Here is a 22,433-nt window from a genome sequence, read left to right as displayed (position 1 = left end):
ATTGTTTTGTCCTTCTTGAAGTGACACAAACATTTCAGACTTTTTCAGTGTCCAGCATCCAGCCCCTTGAGAGGCATTGCTGACGCATCTTGAGTTGTGTGTGTGTGTGTGTGTATGTTAGTGATGTTAGTGCCTGCCTGCCTGTGTGTCTGTGTTGATACATTTATTCTCTATTTGTCTGCCAGTCTAGGCTGACAAGAGAAGACTAATATCATATATCCAACAGGTCCTGGCACAGTCCATACAGCCTTCTTCACATTACTGTACGGTATCATTTACATTTATTGCATGCGCCTCTCTAGTCAGCTGATCCCTCATCGGGCCGCTGGGGAGCGCTGCTCCACTTCGGAGCTGACAGTCAAGCAGCGCTCTTCGTCTTCCAGGCGGACAGACAGGAGCGCAACAACAGTCTGCCTGACTCCCCGACAGCATCGCACCTCTGTCCCGCCACGCAGGGCTACTTTCTCATCACCTCCATTAAAGAGGATAAAGAAAGGACAACAACAACAACAAAAAAAAAAAAGCCTGATGAGGGGGAGTTAAGTTGGATGTTTCCTCCATGTCGGTATGGCCAAATAACTAAGTTTCCTGTGCAGAAGAGGAGGAGAAGAGCGGAACTTTCAGAGGACCTTTTTCTTGCTGGTTTTTATCACAGGAGGTCACATCTGCCACCGGCTCCGTTTCTCTACTGCCCGGGTCCGGAGGTGGATGGTATGGTATAACTTTTCCGCTCCAGTGGAACCTGAGCGGCCGGTGTGAGAGAGGAGCCGTTTTGACGGTGTTAGGAAGGGGATGCGAGCCTCTCCTCCGTCTCGGATAACGGAGCGGCTATGAGGAGAGAAGTCTACCTGCTGGGCTAACAGAACAAGACCACACCGACATACCAACAGGTATGGATCTCTGGATAGCTTTTACACCTGCACAGAACATCCTGGTGCACATCATGGGTATAATGCGCTTTTTGTTAACTGTATGAAAAGTGTGCGTGATAAAGACAAAAGTAAATTAATGATTGTATAACGGGCTGCTGGTTATCTCGTCTTTGAAAACCATTTCCGCACAGAATGGATTACTCTTCATCTGTTTGATTCAAGGGAATAGACAAAGATTTGGTTTTATGAAGGCATGACAGTTATGCAAAAAGATTGCTCATGGGAATATCCCATCAGCCTGCTCTGATACGGTAGCCTATTAGTTTTATTTATCACGGTTGTGGTTTTAGAGCAAAGACAAATGATTGCGGTTGTTTCAAGTGTTGCACAGCCTATATGTGCTTCTCTCTCTCTCTCTCTCTCTCTCTCTCTCTCTCTCTCTCTCTCTCTCTCTCTCTCTCAAACACACACACACCGCAGGTCTTAGTTGTGCGTATATATGGGCATATGGCGCAGGGTTCAGTGCGCTTTAGGCAGAGCTGGTGTTCAGCGGTGGCAAACAGCTGTCTTGCCTCGTGTTGATTGATTTTGGGAGCTCTGGTATCTCCAGAGGTGCTAAATGCTTTAGTATCTAGATCCCGACCGATATATCGGTCAGCCGATATTATCGGCTGATATTGGCCTATTACAGATACATCGGTATCAGCGTATATGTTATCCGATATGTGCCGATATATATTTTTTATTTTTTGAAGTTACATAGGCAGCATTTTATGTATATTTGATCCTTTTTCTTAATATATACTACATATGTTTTTTGTTCTGTTTTTTTTATCTACAGTTATTTATAATAATTAAATTCCCAGTGAAGTTTACTGTTTCAGTGCACTGATGTCATTTTATACAATAATGTTTATTGTTAAACTGTAAAATATCATGCCTCCATTATATATCCTTGTCAAAAGTGTTTCATAACCATATTCAAGGGATCTTTGCAAAAAATGGGCGTTTATATATATGTGTTCTGTATATATAAGGTTATCAGCCGATATATATTAGAATTATTTTACTTTCTAATATTGGTATTGGCATCGGCGCTAAAATCCAGTATCAGTCGGGCCCTAGTTGTCACCTTATTTCACAGGGAAAGACCAGATAACGAATGTTTCCCTTCGCTGTGACGCACTGCTACTTGTCTGCCATTTAGAAATAGTTGCACTCAACAGTGGTTTATATTCTTTAGATGAAGGGAACATGAAAAGATTAAAATTGTGAATATGTGAGTTGAGCATATAGAAAAACTCATCACCCTGATAGCAGTGGCACATCTGCGGGCGTTATTTGCGCAGCATGGATCACCTTGTGTAAATGGCGATTCATATATGATCATCTTTATTGGTGACTTAGTTCGGTGGCAGAGTAGAGGCTGCAAGGTGTTGGGGGTGTTAGTGGCTGCTTTTTTAGCTCTGGATGTGTTAACAGACAATGAGAAAGGTGACAAGTAACATTTGCATCTCCTGATCATGTTCATTTGTGGCCCATGATGGTTTTATCATGACCTTGAGCTGTTTATAAAGCTCCGCAAGCTGGTTTGATTTAAACAAAGATGGTCATTCCAACTGTGAATATATCTTTGATATCCTCCCGCTCCATCTGTCTCTCACCCTCCCTCTGTTTTCACAAGCCTGTGTGAAGAACAGAGAGGAGACGGGGCAGAGAAACAGAGTGAGGAAGTTACAAAATAAGGAGGAAGGGAGCTGACAGTGAGACGCGATTGACAGGAGAGAGAGAGAGAGATGCAGGGAGGTGGAGAGTGGAGCAAGCAGGAAGATTGGATGTTGCAGATACGGGAATAGATTGAGAGAAACAAATATGTGGTCACTGATTAGTTGCTCCAAGAAGTGGATGTATGTATTTTTAATGTGGCCACAGGCAGATGAATACCGTTGTGAAATATAACATCACCAGTTTATTCAATAAACACTTTCTGCACAGATTACTCTACAGATCTTTGCTTTTGCGTGGCGTCTGCAGATGTTTAGGCTGTATCTAACTTCCTGGAACATATTTTTCATAGATGGATAGATTAAACAGCGAGGAGAGAGGGACACTGACAAAAGAGGAAACATTAGGCCATGAAGAGGGAAGAATAGGAATAAAAATCAGCATGAGATAATGACATTATTGGTATCTTTTTATAAAGCAGCAGTACACACACACACACACACACACACACACACACACAATCAAAAATACTTCTTTATGTCTCCCAGTACAATTTTAGCACACTCTCTCCCTTCTCCCTGCACATTTCTCACTTACTTCCTTTATCCTCTTCTTCTAGCAATAAGCCCTCTGGGCCATGGGACTAATGTTAAAGTCCAGAGAGAGAGAGAGAGAGAAAGAGAGAGAGAGAGTGAGAGTGAGTGAGCAAGAAAGAGAGAGAAAGAGACAAAGACAAAGAGAGCAACCAGCAGAAATGACAAGTACAGTATGTGTCCTATAAAAAGGTGATCTCTTTTTTATTTGCCACCTCCTGTAGCTGTGCATGATGAGAAGAGAAAAGGAGAGAAGTGAAAAAAGGACAAGGAATGAGAGAGATGAAGACCTCAACTGAAAGAGAGAGAGAGAGAGAGAGAGAGAGAGAGAGAGAGAGAAGCAGAGGGGAAAAAAGAGAAAGCTACAGGGGATAAATAAAAATAAATAAAAAGCATGTGTCCTATAAAAGGTGTTCTGTATTTCATTGGCCATCTCCTGTAGCTGTGTGTGGTGTGCTGAGGCCCAGGGGGGACGAGTAGCCACTCTAAATGTGTGTAACCCACATAAAGAAATTGTTTCTGGGAGATCGGGCCCTGTAAATTCATTCCTAGCCGCCAGCCCCGTTCTTATCCCACCTCCCAAAGGTGAACTATAACATCCAAACACATATATTTTTTAGATTCTTTCTACACACACATACACACACACACACACACACACACACAGACCCAGACTTGTTCCACCAAACATGCACACATCCAGACACCAGACCCTCCCCCACAGACACACATCTTTCAGCAGAATCTCATTTATCTGACACATACACAATACACACGCATATATTTTATGAAATACACACTTTTTTTTTCTTTTTCAGAAAATACACATTCTCTTACACAAACACACACACACACACACACACACACACACACACACACACATTTCTTTGCTCCCAAATGGCTTGTGTGAGACAGTAACAGTGACAGCTACAACAGCATCAGTACCTGCTGTGGAACAGAGCAGCGTCAGAGAGAAACAGCAGCAGATGCTGCGCTCACAGCTCCAGGATTACCTTAGCCTGAACAAACTCCATTACTGCCTCTATTACCCAGGTATACACACCCCGGGAAAAAGCACTTTGCAGAGCCACTGTTTACCCAGCACCTCGGTGCCCCACACACTGTTTCCCATGACTACAGAGCAAAGAAGGGGTGAAGACCAAAGGGTGAGGAGAAAGGGGAAAGTTGCACGGGAGGAAAACATGAAGCGTGACTGTCTTTGTCTCTGCCAGAGGAGTGTAACACTAAAAGTTGGTTAATCCAAATGAGAGAAAATAATTGATTCTGTCGATTAGATGGAAAATTAATCGTCAACTACTACAACTGTGATAATCGACTAATGGTTTGTCCTTTTTTGTAGCAAAAATTCCAAACCTCAATTGTTTCCATGTTTCAGGTTTGCTCCATTTTATTTGTGTCTTCGTAGTTTCAATAATTACGTAACTTAAATTTGCAGCACTGAAGTACAATATCAACTATGACAGGTCCTCTATCCTTCATCTTGTGGTCCTGCTCTTGAAGAGGGACTAGATTTTGACTAATTGTTTTAGTTTATACTGCATTAATTTGTTGTTGTTGTGTTTTATCAAACTGAGGGTAAGGTACAATTATTCCATCATAGCAGTACTGTAATGCAGCAACCAACAATTATTTTCATTATCAGTAGGTCTGACAATTATTTTCTCTAATAATCAATTGATTATTCAGTGTATAAAAAGTCAGAAAACAGTGATTGATTATTCCCTGAAGCCCAAGTTAACAGATGACTTGTTTTGTGACCAACAGTTGAAAACCCAAATGATGGTGAGTTTACTATCATGTCAAACTGGGAAAACTATCAAATATTTACATTTGAGGAGGTGGCTTTAGTGAATTTTGACAATTTTTGCAATATAACATGAATGAATGAATGAAAAATGACTTGAATGATTAATCGGTTATCAAAGTTGTTGCCAATTAATTTTCTGTAACTTGACTAATTGATAAATCATCTATCAGTTTCAGCTCTAGGGGCCCAACAACAAACTTTTGCCCAGGGGCCCCGTAGAGGGTGAATCCTGCCATGTGTCTTGCTGCTTTTTGGTGTCATACATAATATGAAATATGAATATTTTGGGGTTTTACACTGATCGATGAATCAAGAAAATAATCAACAGATTAAATGATAATGAAAATAATCTTTAGTTGCAGCCCTGGATTAATCAACTAGTAGATCAAAAGAAAATGAATGCCAATAATTTTGATAATCAATTAATCTTTTAAATAATTTAACAAACAAACATGCCAAATATTTTCTGGTTATTCAGCTTCTCATATGTGAGGATTTGCTGCTTTTTCTGTTTACTCTACTTTTATATAACTATATAGCATTTTATATATACTGGTATATAGTAATTGACAATTATAAAATCATTAAATTATATTAAAGTAATTAGTCATTCATCAAGTTTAAATACCAAACCTTTGCTGGTTGCTTTACTTGGGGATTATTTTTTACTATTGGTCACAAAAACAAGACATTTTAGAACATCACATACAAGTCTGTTAATCTGTGACTGTTATTTTCTGACATTTTGTAGCAATTCTCTACAAGATTCATCAATTTACTGAAAATAATAAGCAATAGCTATTAGATAATAATGACAATAACAGAGAGACAGACAGAGATGACAAGGGAATACTATGTGGCAGTGCTCTCCCTCTTTGACTAATGAGGGTATGTGATAGGGCAATGGGGTGTGTGTGTGTGTGTGTGTGTGTGTGTTTGTGTGTGCATGTATACATGAGTGTTTTCCAAGGCTATAGATGTGATTGCAGTATAATGCTGAATGACTTGTGCAAAACACCGTACAGTAAGTGGATGTGCAGAAGGTTAATAATGTGAGAGAGCATGAGTGAGTGTGTGTGAGAATATGCAGTGTAAGAAAATGTGTGTGTGTGTGTGTGTTTTTGTCTGAGGTGAGTGATGAACTGCCATGTATTTGAGTCGAAAGCCATCCATCACCCTCATCAGTGACTCTATGTTTCCCTTCATTTACACTGTTAATCTCATCTCTCTCTTGACCAAACTCTCCTGTGCTCTCTCACATTTTTCTCTCTTAAATTCAAGTATTGGTGCAAATCAAACATCACTTTGCTGATTTTTCTTCATGTTGTCCAGTTTAGTTCAAAGATTTGTAGTCACTGATGTAGCTTTTCTTCTAAGCTAAGCAAACACATCACTGTAAATGCACTTCAGTATTTACAACATTAAGTGAACTCATCACTCCTCACACTGCCGTGACGTGACCAGTCTGTTGCTGGTTTAAAACTAAGTCTGTTAAGAAGGTTCAGCAGCCAACTATTAGCAACAGTTACCACATCATGACTGTTTATGTGACTTTCACGGTCTTCCAGTAATCTTTTAACGACAAAGTAACGTTCTGTGAATCACACAGCTGACAACAGTGCTGACAACCAGTAAGAAGAGCTGCTAAAAGCTAGTGATCTGGTCAGTAACAGTGATGATTCAGTACTGTCTAAGATTTGTTTGTGCATGTACTGAACTCCTCTATGTTCAGACTTACCTTACTGGCACAACTGTAATCAAGTATTTCCAGAGCATTTTGTACAAGATTTATGATTATAACAATTCTGAATTTTTCAGAAAAGTATGCTATAATAAAAGAAGAATAGTTGAAAATAAGTAATTAATGTAACAAAATGAGAACTATAACATAAACTGCATTACGGCCTTGCTGTGTAGTTTCTCTACACCATTGTCTCTTCACTCACTACTACATCCTGATGTAGGCTGGATTTGACCTTTTCCCCCTGCCTGGACATGTTCTATTTTCTACCTCGATTGAGCTCAGAATATTTGGAAACCATCCTAAATATCAATAAATTGCATAGTGTAGTGTTACTAGGTAAAGCCATGTTTTACTCTGAATGGAAAGCAAATGATTTGCCTCGTAATCAATGGTGCGATTGACACCAGTGTTGTGTTGCAGAACTGTAAAAGCTACAGGCTCACTGATCAGAAACATTAGATTGTGGAGGATGCCATGGCAGGTAAATTGATGGTGTGTAAGTGAGCTGCAACTATGGTTGCTGCTACTGTAGCACCCAACTTGCTGTGACATGTTGCAACTTGTTAAGAAAGCAATTTGATTAGTTGATTTTAGCTCAGCTTTAGCTTCTGCTAATGAGTGTGCAGTGACAGGACTCTCCACCATTGTGTGGGCTGGGAGGTGGTATCACATTCAGCAGCGGTTATAAACGGACCAACACAGACACTGTAGCTTTGGCGGTGTCAGGGCTGACTCATTATGGCTGATGGCAAAGAGGAGCTGTTAGCCAGAAGTCAGAGCTACACCACACATACAACCCTCCGGCTGCGGCAGCTTTCTTCATCAACAACAACTAGACAGCAATCACTGTGGTCATTAGCCCAGCATAATTAGGCCTGGCCTCGTGTGTATTTGTGTGTGTTGTGTGTGTCTGTCGGTGTGTGTCCTATCTCTGCTCTCTTGAGGCCTGTGTGAGTCTGATTGGAGCTTGGCTTGGTCATTCCTCTGGCAATGATGAAGAGTAAGGAAAGGTAGGGAGCAAATGACGTCCCAAAGGCTGTGACATAGGAACCGCAGACACACTCACAGTCATGGCAGACTGTTGACAGAGTATAATGAGAGCAGTAAACTCACTAACTCACTCTGTCTTTTCTTTCCTTTAATAATTTCTTTTCTTTTTTTTGCCTGTGTGTAGCTCTGGGCCTGTCCTACCGCCTGCCTGTGTTTGTCTGTGTATGCCCTTTTATCTTGTAGTCTTTGATTATGTTCTTGTAAGTGGAACCCTTAGCTATTTTATGGCTGCCTCATTAGGTTGTCAGGCAAGCTCACAGCACACACAATTATACCTAATTATGCAATTATGCATTATGGAGCTTTATAGACTGTAGATTCTTATGTTTGAGCACAAACACAACAGTAATTAGTGCAGTTTTGCGGGTGGTTGTGGTGTGTTTGAGGTTTACAAGAAGCTGAAGCTCATTGTTGTTAGAGATGAAAAAGGTGATAGAGGAACACACACATATTTTAAAGGGGACATATCACACACATTACCAGGTCCATATTTTTTTTTTCTGAGCTCAAATATGTTTGAATGATTTAAAAAACTCCTTATTTATCTTATACTGGACCTTTACACAGGCCCTCAGTTCAGCTTCTGTCTGAAACTTTTTGCTACTGTCTCTTTAAGGCCTCCCTACCGAGGAGCCCACTCTGTTCTGATTGGCCAGCTCCCGGAAGCAGCCCCCTGTCAGACATCCGCTGGCTCTGTAGGCTATGTAAGCAAACAATAGCAGTCTTTTCGTTCTTTACTCAAAATGTCAACTTCTGTACATATTCAAGCCTGATCTGGACAATGCGAACAGCCCATGAAACAACCATGTAGCCTTGCAAATGAAGGTTCAGAGCAGGCTGAAGCCCTGGGTTTTGACTTTCAGGGAGCATTTTTACATATGTTCACCTCATGTTTTGGAAGTTTGACCATGTTTAATGTAGAGAACCGACATTATAAAGGTATATAAATGACAGAAAATCAGAAATGAATACTTTTATGTCCACATATCAACACCACATATTCAGGAGCATACTGTATCGTATATGTGCTTGCTTGAGCCACCAACCAATTTGTCACTTTGTCACACCATAAATGACACGGCCTCCCCGGGTAAGAGGGAACACCTTGTTAAGAAGCTTGAGAGTGCATAGGACTGCTTCTCCTAATCCGTATGCTTCACCTTCCAACACAGCTAGAGCATTTCTGTTTTTCTACGAGACATGTTTCACACCAGCACTTCAATAGATGAGATACAAAAACACAGTGGAAGAGGGGAATGAGCTACAGTAGGTGGTGCGCTTCAGTATGTCATGTTTCTCTACAGATCCTATTGAGGAAAGCAGGCGAGGCTGCTAGGCTCCCAGTGTGTGTGCGAGACAGGGCTGACAGTAATACAAGCAATATCTGGCACCCCCTCCCAGGGATCACATCCTTAAGACGGTTTCTGTTACTAATCCCCTCCTAATATGACTAATATTATGACACTGCCATTAGCCACAGCACTCTGAGGGCACATACAGGGAGAAAACTATAGCCGTACTCATGTGCACGCACACAAACAGCGTCAGCGGTGTTTGGGCAGGTTTTAAGTTTTAATCCTCAACATTTTCATATAAATAAAAACAGCAGTTTTAATGCCCTCTGTATCTGACTGAAACAACACAACAGCGATCTAGCTGTTGGTTTGGTCATTTCTGGAGAAAAAAGAAATGTGGTGGACAGATAACAATGCAGCAGTTGTTCATTACAGGAACATGTTGCTGAGCTGGACTCATGATAGCCCCCAAAGCTGAAGAGAAAAAAAGATACGTGTCAGTGCCTACAGAAAACAAGACTTAATCAACAAATGGCGTTAGGAAAAAGCAGCAGTGACTGCAAAAAGATGCTATCTAGGAAATGGAACAATGGGAGTGCAGTGTCCATTTAGCACCAAAGATTGTGTTACAGTTAAAAAAAAAGAAAAAAAAAGAAAAAAAATGTTTTTAAGTGTTTACGCTTTTGTATGATTAAAGGCAAAAAAAATGCCTCGCACGTCCTTCTTGTCAGTAGATAACACAGCATTCTTTCAGTTCGAGGTAGGATAAGACTTGGGCTGTGTGGGAGAGACAGAGAGAGGCTCTGAATGCAGAACAAGAATTCTAATTTTAAAGCCATGAATTACCAAAAGACTGCTTTCAATTTGATTGAATCCAACTTTATTAGCATTCCGCCTGCCTTTATGTGATGAGGCTGAGTCGGCCTTGTGTCCTCTCCCAGGCTGCAGCTGTGGCAGAGAAGGGCACAAAGAGGACCTTAATTTGTGATGCCACTGGCTTTATGGGCCTTCAGTCACAAGGAATTACATTGACAATTATTTTGTCAATATGTTTACTACATGTTTTCTCCTCTTATGCCACATAGGAATACCTTGGATTTGACTTATTTAGCATGTCAGTCATATTGTGTAAATTTAAACAGTAGCAAAGTTATATTTTTATTTCATGTATCATCATCTACAATCTATTAAAGATCCCTGATTTCATTTTGACTTTTTGAGCAACATAAAAGTTGATGACTGTGATATACATTTTACATAAAAGAGATTACAGCAGTGGATTAGCGAGAGAGTCAGAGTTAAGAGTATGACAATAAAGTTTTTAAATCTCATCACCATGAGTATGCCATGTACTGTCCTGTATACTTGTTTTACACTTTAATCCTGTTGGATAGGCTCATTAATCTTTCTTGAATTTCCTCAACTGGAAAGGTGGTAATGGAGGAGGTGATAGTGATTTTTTATAAGGTGAGACATCAGATAAGATTTACCATCCATGTTGTATGCTGGAGGCATTAGTGTCTGACTGAGTTGAATACTCTGCACAATCTGCATACCCCTGACTATACTAAAAAGGCCTCTAAAGGTCCTTGGACCCCTATTTGAGAATTGCTGTCCAGTGTCAGGACTGCTAGACTGGGGAGCTGTCTGTGGTGCTGATCAGTGCAACGCAACTCGCTGACTTCTCCTCTGAGGGAGCTGTCTGTGGTGCTGCAGGAATGATGTGCAGCTAGGAAGCAAGCAGCAACTACCATGGCTTGAGGCTGAAGCGCCTGCGGAAACACCATGAAGTGCAATGCCACCGACAGCCGCTAGATGCTCCAACTGACTCCAATTCAGAAAGTGTCAACTTCTCTTGCTAGAAATACTAAGTCATAAATGTACTGGTGGTAATTTTGGAAATAATTTCCCTGTTAATAAATTTATAGTAGGCTTTGATGTCTGCCGTGATTGACAACTCGCTCACCTGCTGCTCTCCTGGACTCTCTGACTGACTTTTGGAGCTTTTGTTTAAAGAATAAACAGTGATGTCTCTCCAAACACACAGTCCTACTGTGTTTGTGGTGAAGGTGTTACACTAACAAGACCCTAACAGGATGCTGTCATGCAATATTTCGGTAACTTTAATGTTATTTGACAACGATACCTGCTCCGTTAGCACAGTTTAGCTGAAGTAGCTAATGTTATTCCAAGTGTGCACCGGTTGGTGTTGCCAGCAAGCTGGTGTTTGCTTTGGTCCAAGGTAGTGGTGTGTGTTTCCAGAGCGTGAAAGGCAACACCCTGCACTCCTTATTTGGAAAATAAGGGAAATAAAGACTTTACCAGTGGTCATTGCAAACCACTTGGTATGCATCACAGCAGTTCATCAGATCACAACCATTTCTTGCTGTGAATGTGTCATTCTCAGAGTTCTGGCCACCCACATGATGATGACAGTGCTGCCCTCTGGTTACCTCTCCAGGGCAGAGGTGGGAGAGAGATTTGTTCACAGTTGAGACTTCTCTGCATGTGGATGGTGATCTTAAGAATCTCCTTGACATGGCACGACCCCCAAAGGTGTTTGTAAAAGAGGAGATAATGCAATGAGGCATGGTGTAGGGAAAATCCATCTGACGCAGAGTTGTTTATTCATGGGGAGAGAGAGGTGAGCGGAGGGCAATGGGTCGCTGCGAAAGAAGAACAGCTGCCTAAAAAAAACAAAAAGGAATGCCCGAAAGCGAGCAGACAGAGGATAAACAAAAGATGGAGATTTGTGACGGAAGCATTGTGTGGTTTCCCTCTGAGTTTCATGCAGTATAAATATCTGCAGAATGCAGAAGGTTTTAGTTTTTTTAAAGGGAACTCTTAGCATCTCCCAGTGCCACCCTAATTCAATTTCAACTTTAAAGCATCCTGTTTAAATATTAAACCCCTCTCCAACTCTCTCTCTTCTTCTCTTGAATGTGTGTGTGCTTGCTAGTGCAACTGAGTGCATATGTGCATACTGTATACACGCATGCATGTATGAACTTGTGTCTTGCATCTCATTAATAGATTATAACCGTGGCTGGACAGAGCTGTTCTAATGCACTTGTTGTCCATCCGTCTTTTTCCTCGACTCTCTCAAATTAACCGCAACTACTTTGGACTTGGGAGAACTGTGAAGGCTTGAAATGGGAGTTGGGGATAGGGTTGATGTGAGGCTCCTGTGTGTAAGTATATGTGTGTGTGGGTGTGTGCGTGCAGGGTAAGCCTAGGGGTAAGCTTTTAGAGGTCTGAGCAGAAGGGTGTGAGTGAGAAGGAGAGGACAGATTTGAGCAGTTATCTCTCCCTGCAGACCTCCTGTCCTGCCTGCCCACATATCCGCACACACACACCACACACATCACACAGACACACACAAATATACACCATTCCCATCTGTAATCATGTTTAGCATGGCTCTCTCTCTCTCTCACACACACACACGCACACACACACACACACACACACAGAGTCCAGCCGGAATGGGCTATCACATCCTGCTAGAACAGAATGCCTATGCAGACTGAGTCTGGCTGTTCTGTATTTGTTGTGCAGCAGCAGCACAAAATCTCTCCACTGTACCTCCTATTGCTCACTAGAAACAAGTCCTGAGCTGAAAGCAGACAGAAGATTGCCTGGGATTGTGGGGTTGATGCTATTTTTACAGCCAGTGTGATGAGGGGTGTGCTGAAAGAAAGCTGGGCTCTCTCTTCAACTCCCAGATACTTTAATTAGAACACTTGCAGTCCCTGCTGTCTCACCTGTCTCTTTGTTACCAGGAGTGAATGCATGTTTGGAAGATACAGGTAAATGGATAAATAGATAGATAAATTGACTGAGAATACAATTTGCACTTGCTTTGTTTCCTGTGAAGGCAGATTTGCAAAGAAGTGGCGCTTCCAGGGCGACTGTGCATGCATGCGTGTAGGTGTGTGTGCATGCGTGGCACAGAGCATTGCAGTCGGAGTGGAAATCAATGCAGAGAATATAGTGGCAATTACTACAGCAGCCTGCAAGTGAACCTAGTGGAACAAACTAACTAATACATGAATAAATAAGCATAGTGAAATGGAGATGTGAGTGTGTGTGTGTATATGTGTGTGTGTGTGTGTGTGTGTGTGTGTGTGTGTGTGGCAGACTGGTCTGTAGATGTTGGACAGTCCTTTGCTGTGCCAGCCAATTAACGAAGTGTGTAAACCGAGCTCATTAAAGAAACACAGCTTTGGCCACACACTAGCACACACTTTCATACACACAGAGTCTCAGTATCAAGACAGACTCTCTATCCTTCAGACTGTATGCATAGGAAGTGAAAAGCTTTTGTTCCACAACACAGGTCTACTACAAAGTGTCTGGTTATTTGTGGTTGCTATTGTGTGTATGTGTATGTGTCTGTGTGAGTCTGTTTGGACAAGCTGTAAAAGATTGATTCAGAGTCTGTTGCTTTGAACCAACTGCCAATTGCTGTCTCACTAACCCTCCATGTTCGGAGAACAAAAGCTTTTCAAGGTCCCCACCTACTAACCATTCCTCTCTCTTCCTCTGTGTCTCTCTGTCTGTCTGTCTTTCTCTCTACATGACTCCGTGCCTCTTGGCTTCTTTTCTTGTCTTACACTCATCTATTTCAGTCTGGGTCCTCCGTTTCTCTGACTCTATCCGTTTGCTTTCAAGTGGTGGACTTGTGCCATGCAAATATAACCTCTTCATTTGCTTCTCTGTGTAATAATGCTGAGTCATAGAGATGCTTTTTTTTTTGTTGGTGAGTGAGTGTTTGGTGCCTGTGTCTCTTAACTTTTTCTGCTTAATAAGATCATGAAATATAAGCAGAGCGGAGATGTATGTAGGTGAAATTATTTTCTCTTACTGCACTTTATAAGCGTGATTACATAGAACAGTGTGGACTATTATTAGTCCCTCAAATGAGGGATACATAATACAGTGGGAAAACAGAAGTGTGACTAGATCAGGCGGTGCGGTTTGTGTTATTCCTTCAGGGTCTGAGAGGTGAAAGCGTGTTTCTCCTGTTTCTGCACCACACTCTGTGTCTTAATTTAAATCGACTCGATTTAGTTTAATTCAATTCGGTGAGATGTTAATGGAATATTTAATCATCTATTTAGTTAGTTAGTTAGTTATGTTAGGAAAAAATCATAAAAAAACAAAAATTGTTTTGGTTTTGGCTTCCGAAATGTAAAGATTTGTTTCGTTTTCTCTGTTTCATATCATTATAAGTTGAATGCCTTTGGGGGTATTGGTTGTTGGGCTAGGATAATTTAATTTACAACTTTAAATTGGGTTCACTGGTAACTCTGGTAATGGGCATTTGTCTTTGTTTTTAACAGTAAATAATTATTTGATTAATTAAAAAATAAGTAGGTTGATCAATAATGAAACTGGTGATTAATTGCAGTCCTATGTAATATCCCTGCTCTTTTGTGCATGCGTGTGTCTCAGTGTGTTGACAGGAGCTTGATTTGATTTTTCTTTGTTCTTACAGCAACTCAACAGATGCAGCTTATTTGATGAATTCATGTTATCTGTTTGCTCGACTGCATGCAGCGTTGCTTCTTGTGTTAGCAGAAATGTGAAGTGTTGACATGCATATAGACACACACAAGTTTCTAAAGAGTACAGATTCAGCCTTTAGTTAAATCTCCTGCAAAGTGACGTGTGTACTGTATCTCTGTGTGGGTGTTGGGGAATGGAAGAAGAGTGCGTGTCTGTGTGCATATCTTTGGTTTTTTCATATGTGTACAAAGGCTGATAATGTGCTGAGCAAAGGATTTGGAGGATAGAGAAATGAAGCTGCTGTGTCCAAATTTTGTCACAGATTCCAGTTTCTTATGCAACCCAGTGCAGCCAGTTACACTTCTAAATTACTGGCAATACGAAATGTGATCATCTTTACTATTCCACAAAACCAAGAAAAGCGTCTCTTTTCTTTTCACCAGCCTCCTTTCACAGTAAAGCCATAAATGGTTAATCTCACACCCCATTCAAAGACATAAAACAATTGTGCAGCAAACGCTCACAACAAAGACAAGAACAGCCAAGTCAAAATGCTAAGTCCTCATCCAACAGATGGGGGATTTAACCACGAGCTACATGCTATATTGCTGAAGGGGAATCTAAGAATTGTGTCATTTTGAAAAGCCTGACTGCGAAGTGGTAATCAAAGACCCAAGAGCAAATCCTCCCCTGAGGCAAAACATTCATGTATTCACATACACTGGTGCAGCAGTATAGCCTGCAGGCCACCCATGGCGCCAACTGTACCCAGCACACAGCAGGACTTATCAGAGAATGCAGTAGATGTGTTCAAACTATTTTCTTTAAGAGTTGGAGGTTCAAAAATAGGCTGCACGGCCAAGCATACACCCATTCATGAGTCCCTCCACCCATTTCCAGTTGAGTGCCTGTTGAACCCTTTGTAATATGACAGTAGGAGTTGCCAGATTGGAGGGCTGCAGGGCCTGGTATGATGCCAGTAAATCCAGGTGGTGGGAATCTGTTGGAGATTAAACTGCTTGGTAACCAGTTACCCGGCTCACCCTGGCCCTGACAGACGTTGCACCCCTGGCTGATTGACCCGCATGGCAGGTGTCAAGGGTATGGGAGTCAGGTCAAAGCCTGGCCTTATCTCTCCTCTCTTGGCTGGAGAGAAATGTGAATGTGGGAGATTGTCTGGTGGGGCTGCCTGATGATTAACACTCATCATGTTGCCATGCAACGTCAAAGCAACTTTCCCAAACTAGAAGATGTCTTATTTCAATCCGGTAACCAGACAGGACGGGATGATATTGGAGAATTTGGCAAAATCCTGGTTAATGTTCAGTCATGTTTTAAAATGTTCAGTGTGAAAGATTTTAAAATGATTCATTTCTACTCAATATCCACAAATGGCAAATACAGTTTGGTTAATTTATAGTTATGGTTAAGGAAAAATTGATGGAATATTTGCTTGACCTTACCTTAACCATGCCTTTGGTCAATGTGAGTGAAGCTTTATACTTTCAACAAAAGTGTAGAGATTCTGTAGCTAAACTATTTCTTATGATGAGTATTTTGTAGCTTCACTAGCTACATTTTCAGAGAAGCCAGAAGAAGTAGACAGAATAGTCCAGTGAATACACTGATACTCAGAAAGTGTCATACCATTTCAAGCTTTTGCTAATGTCGTCTCATGGGCACAAATCTCTATTGAGAAAAATCTGAATCTGAATGAGTGATCTTGAAAGGAAAGAGGAAGGAACATATTTCCCTTTGTAGCAAGGACTCTCCGTTTGTTCCAGTGTGCTCTCTCTCTCTCTCTCTGTCTCTTGCTTTTGCTGTTGTGTGTGCAGTATCAAACCTATGCAAGTCACTGGGGAGCTGTAGACCTTTACCTGCTCCGGTCTGGCTGTGTTAAAGGTCAGATATGAGAAGATCCCATACACTGGTCTCAGATGTCAACACCACCCACCTCACACAGCTTGGATTAAGAGGCAAGGAGACGATGGCTGCCAGGAAATCACTTGTCCTCCAGCCTGTCAGTAACAGTCTGTATCTCTGTCAGGGGTAGAGTGTGTGTGTGTGTGAGTGAGAGAGAGAGAGAGACAGAGCGAAAGTGAGAGAGAGCAGGTGTATTCATGTGTGTTTGTATCAATACCCTGCTGATCCCCTTCTCCCTGCTGTGTGTGTCTCTGCACATCTCTGATTGCCAAATGTGTTTATAGAGTGTGTATGTGTGGATTTATGTTTGTCTATGTGTGTGTGACAACCAGGTGTGTGTCTGAGTCTCTCTTGCACGCGGTGAGAGATCTCTGTGTTGACAGGGCTGATGCTGTTTATTTTGGCAATATGTTGTCAGCGGCGGTGGGACACTGGCTGTGTGTGTGTGTGTGTGTGCTGAAGGGGGTGTGCTGCTGGAGGGTTGGTGTGTGCGCGGAGTTGTACATCTAAATTGCTGTCACACCCTGAAGACAGCAGTCTGTAATCAGGCATAATCAAGTGGTGTGTATGGTTGTGCATGCTTGCGCTGTATGTGTATGTGTGTAGTTCTGGAAAAGCTCAACAGGAATCAGGTGTAATTATGGACCCACCCACGCACACACGCGCCCACAAACTCTTGACAGCTGTGTAAAAAGCCTCTAAACTGCATCTAGTAGTTTGCATTAGTGCTGCATGACTTTCCAAACTTGTAATTTTTATATCTCCTTGATCACTTAATTGTTTGTCTGCTATTATGTTTGATGTAGTTTTGTCTGTGAGATAGCACCCTACAGCTAACTGCAGCTGCTAGATAGTAAAACCAGTGAGGGGGCAAATGCAACACTATAATTTATTGGAACCATGTGGAATACCTTTCGGTGTCTAACATGGGTCTTGGGCACAAGTACACAAACACAATACTTAGGGTGTTATTTAAACCTGCAGTGCAGAACTTTTACGCATAAATGAACGTCCGTTACATTCAAGCTCTTGCCAAACGAGTTCACACAATGCTGAATAATTACTGCCAGATAACTCCCTCTGTATTTCACAGTATACCAAAGTTTTTAATCTGGTTGAATGCATAGTATGCATGCTCTATGGGCAGAGCACACTCACTATTTTGGTGAAAGTCTATGCAAATGAAAACAAATGGGCAGGATTTGATCATTAGACCCTTGCAATAATGCTGATAACAAAATAAATAAACAAGTCTTTTCTACTTCTGTTTTTCTGGGGGGAGTTTGTTATGTGCCTGTTCTGCAGCTATATGTACTGCTTCCAGGAAATAGCCAGTGCCTCGCACTCTGAGCCTGAAAATTCAGAAAAGCTCTCAACTTCTGCTACCCACTCAGTTTTTATTATATATTACCAAAGTAACTCCCAGACTGTTACAAATTGTCTTGAAAAAATAATACACAAGCACAGTGAATGGGAAATGGAGCGAATATTTGTTGACCTGAAATGAAATGTGACCGCATCTTAACACTCCAAAAACTGAAAAACTTGAAAGTTTGATATCTTTAGAGGTCTTGACCTATACTGATAACCTGATGCGCCAGATTGTTTATTACACAGAACCATCTGAGAAGTTGTCAATGGAAACTATTTGGAAAAGGACAAGCACTTTCAAAAAATACTTGGCAGGTGATTGGATGAACCATCTGTCTGTCACCGTCTTACCGTGCGACGCAGCTGGATTCGCAAGATCACACGATCATGCGAGAAATCTCATAGGACGCTGATTGGTCCTATAAGCGCATAACTTGAAGCCTGACAAGATGGATTCTCGCGTGATCTTGTGATGTCATGATCCGGGACCTGAGTACCTAATTTCATTCCCTTCATGTACCAACATGATCTGGAATGACAATAAAACTTCCTTGAATCCTTGAATCTTGCGAATCCAGCTGTCTCACAAGGTAACTATACTGAAGCAACATAACACCTACTGGCACTACCTTGCAGTGAATTTGGAGATAGTGTCAAAGCATTTATTACATGGTTGGACTGCCAGACTGCTTTGAAGGTAGGGGGACATCATATTTTTAAGGTTTCTGTTGTATACTCTGCCATGCATTGAACGTGACTTATTTTTACGACATGGCTCTCTTTTTGAAAATGACCACAGTGACCTACGAGATCCTGCAAAGTCCCGCAAGCAGAGCCATGGGTGGTAAAAATCATTCTCTCTTTTATATATCACATGATTCTCCATGTTAGAGATTCAGTTTAAGAAGTGGTTTCAGACGGCCACGTTGGCTCATGTTTTTACTTTGTGTTTCCTGTTAACTGACACCAGCAATGATGATCCATTCTCTCCTTCCATTTCTCTTCCTCCCTTTTCTCTATTTCTGTGACACAACTGCATGCACCAGATAATTTTCAAAGGTTTTTCGACCTGGCTTGAACAAACCATTGCCTTCCGCCTCAGAGTAAAACGGCTAATACGACTGACTAAAAATGAACTGTTTGAAGTCTGCCTCAAAATGTGGGGCTGTTTGACACTGAGGCTCACAGCTGTAAGTCTTTGATGAAACATTACTGTGACCCGCAACAAAAGCAGGGAAATAACTAGTTGCTTCAATTACCACACATATCACACAATACAACGTTAAACTATGAAGTGTATCTCTCAGTCTTCAAACGGATTGCCGAGCTATCTATAGGCAAGAGACTCAATGGTTTAAACATTCTGAAAATTAATCCATGCAAATTTGATTAAAAGGATGTGAAAACAAGTATTGGAATAAGAGGGGTTGTGTATGGCAAGCGTGAAGATGAATAACATGAATACATTACGGATCGGAGGGGTTGACGCATTACAAATAGCCTGTGATGTTTGAGAATTATAGATTTATTTGTTCGCCCAATTTGCTAATGCAGAGGTGCCACTTACGAGAGGTGTCATAGTGACTTGTGCTCCTGTATTCACTGACTGAGGACTAGCTCAGATCACAGGTGTGTGTGTGTGTGTGTGTGAGAGAGAGAGAGAGAGAGAGCACAAGGAGTATGTCATTACTATTTCATTATATTTGTGTTTTCTTGTTTCGGGGAAAGGTGCTTTGTCATTCTGGGTGTTATTTACATACAAGGGTGTGTGTGTGGGTTCACAACTTGCAGGTCTGAGTGACACACGTCAAATATCTAAACCCTGGAGAGAAGGAGCTGTCATGGGAAGGCAGAAGGAGGGAGGGATGTGGTAAAGGTAGAGAGAAAGACACATATAAGGAGAGAAATCCCAAGTGAGAAAGCAGCCTGTTCATTAGCAGTGTCTGTGTGTGTACACTAGGGTGCTAACTAGGACATATTTCCCAGAGTGAAGCAAAGCCAGATTTTGAACAAGATTCTTCTTATCTAAGTATTTTTCTAGTCACTTTTTTACCTCTGCATGAACTGCTGCTGTGTGCGATGCATTCCTCAGCATATCAGCATGCAGATCTGCCTCACTGCTACTGAAGTGCTGAGTTGCTTTAATGTGAGTACACAGCTTATGTACTTTGAGTTACTACACTACATCACTGGCTTGTCAATTAGACCGTTTCTTGATAAAAAGGGAGCACACACAAAGAGTGTTTGCATCTCAGGAATGAAACTGCAGGGTGAAAGAGGCAAACTCATGTACATCCTGGCAGCCATTTGCTTTTTTTTTTTCACCCCACCTTTACCCCAGCAACCAATCCTCAAAATGTCGACCTCTTTACTTTTCCCACTGAATATTACATGTCCTCTTTTCCTTGGTACTTTGTATTTGCTGCAGCATTTTTTTTTCTCTTTGTTTTCAGTTTTTCTAAGCCAGCAATTGTTTTATCCATCCCCAGGCTGAACACCTCTGCCGGTTCTGAGCAGGTCTTCCAAAGGAAAAAACTCTTATATATTCATAAGATAGACACACTCACCTCAGATTGTTCCAAATTGCATTCATGTTCTTGGTTGCACGAGTGTTTCGGCGTCGGGTTATAAGTTTAGGATTGAATTAGACTCAAGGAAGGGAATCACAAACAAAAACACAGCGATGGCTGCGTGTCTGTCTGTCCTTGTGTTTGTGCATGAGTGTGCGTGTGTCTTTGTGTGTGTCCCTGATAGTGCGAGGGAGGGATGTGTTCTATTTGAGGAGACCAGTTTTCTGTGATCACAACTCTGATAAGAACTGTGGGAAACCACACTCACCACAAGCCACCCTGGAATACCAACCAGACACGCACACACATACACTCTCTCTCTGTCTGTCTCTCTTTCTGACACACACATACAGATGCATACACATGCAGACACATACTCACGCGTACACACACGTGACAGGAATGTGTATCCATGTTTACTCTTCCTCTAGATGTAGCTCTGAATTGGATTAGGTGGTGCCTTGCCATGGCGAAAATGTCTTCTTGTGCATATGATGCATCCATGGAAACAGATGCTGGCATGTGGATATCTGAGTGTGTGTTGGTCTTGCAGGCACATGGGTGCATGAGGCCAAGCAGTATAAATTATTTACTCAATTTACATTGACAGTGAGGGAAAATGTCTGCCCAGATTAACAGGATGTGGAAAACAGAATCACTCACAAACTCAGATGCAGAAACAGTCAAACCACACACGTACCGGCAGCAAGTTCAAGAAAGACCCTCTATTAGTGGATAAAAGCCATACATTAGTCTGAGACCTAAGCTTTGACTTATGTAAATAAATGTTAATTCAACAATGCTGAGAGTATATTGGCTCAGTTTCAAGAGCATCTTGTTTGACTGTTTTCTTTCTTTCTTTCTTTCTTTCTTTCTCTCCGAGAGTGAGACAGAACAAAAAGAGAAACAACTTCGCCCTCCGGAAAAACGAAAGTCTCTGCTTGTCCGTCTGTCTGCCTCTGATTCTTGCCAGCCCAGCTGCTGATCTGCCTGCCCCAGTGGCTTCAGCTCTCCATTATTATGTCTGGTGCAGTGGATGTGTGTAAAAGTCAATAGCTCACCCTGATCTGTTGGCATAACTTGTGATGGGAATTCTGGTGTGTGTGTGTGCCAAAAGCTACACATCTGCCAGACTTATTGGCACTGTTAAGCGGTTCCTGCTGAGTTGAATTTGCTATGACAAGATGCATTATGGTTACGTGTTTAGATACTAACCTGCTTGTGTCATGAGTCTGTACACTTATGTTATAATTAGGATGAAGACAGAAGCTCCGTTGCTGCACACGAACAGCACATACGGTTAAAAATATTCTAATGGGACATGCTGTTATTTTTCGTTACTTCCTACTATGATAAATGATACATGAGACAGAGGTTTTGCATGCATGTGTGTGTAACCGGAGCCCATCTGTTGTTGTGTATGCTGATATTGCAACTGCATCTGTGGGGAGCTGACTTGCACATTAGGAAGGAACACACACACACATGTGCACACCCAACCTGCACATAGTGGACAGCCAACAGTTCATTTGACACTGTAATTACAGCCAGTGATCATAGATCCATTCATCAGCTGTTCTCCTCAGGGTGTCGGCTGACCTCCAACAATATTACCATGAGAGATGGAGGGGAGGAGGGGTGGGTGAAGGGTGGAGGGAAGAGAAGAAGAAAAATAACAGGAGAAAAAATAATGGGAGACAGTGGATGGGGAGTGATATAGAGATGGGCAGGGCACATGTTTATGGGCCTGGAGGTGTGTGTGTGTGTGTTCGTGTGGGATTCATTTATTCATAAGTCTGTCCGTGTGTGTTCATGTGTGTGTGTGTGTGTTTGGCGGTTCACCCTCTGTCACATCCTCTCGTATTGACCTTACCTGCTGCTTTTACTGTTGCATCATTAGGATGAGTTATACACCATTACTGCTCTGCTGCTATCTACGATTGCTAGTTGC

At 41.7% G+C, this 22,433-nt stretch overlaps 1 protein-coding gene across 1 annotated transcript in view; it reads left to right on the top strand.

Annotated features, from left to right (window-relative positions):
• Positions 1-337: 337 nt before the first annotated feature.
• Positions 338-22,433, top strand: part of LOC137184524 (chemokine-like protein TAFA-2) — a 72,678-nt gene continuing 50,582 nt past the window's right edge. The window contains exon 1 of the mRNA XM_067592288.1: positions 338-890. The gene's annotated coding sequence lies outside the window, so the exon portion shown is untranslated. The remainder of the gene's footprint in view (positions 891-22,433) is intronic.

The sequence above is a fragment of the Thunnus thynnus genome, chromosome 6 (assembly GCF_963924715.1).
Source record: "Thunnus thynnus chromosome 6, fThuThy2.1, whole genome shotgun sequence".
NCBI lineage: Eukaryota > Metazoa > Chordata > Actinopteri > Scombriformes > Scombridae > Thunnus > Thunnus thynnus.
Note: the sequence above shows the minus strand (reverse complement) of the source record. Positions and strands in the feature narration are given on the sequence as shown.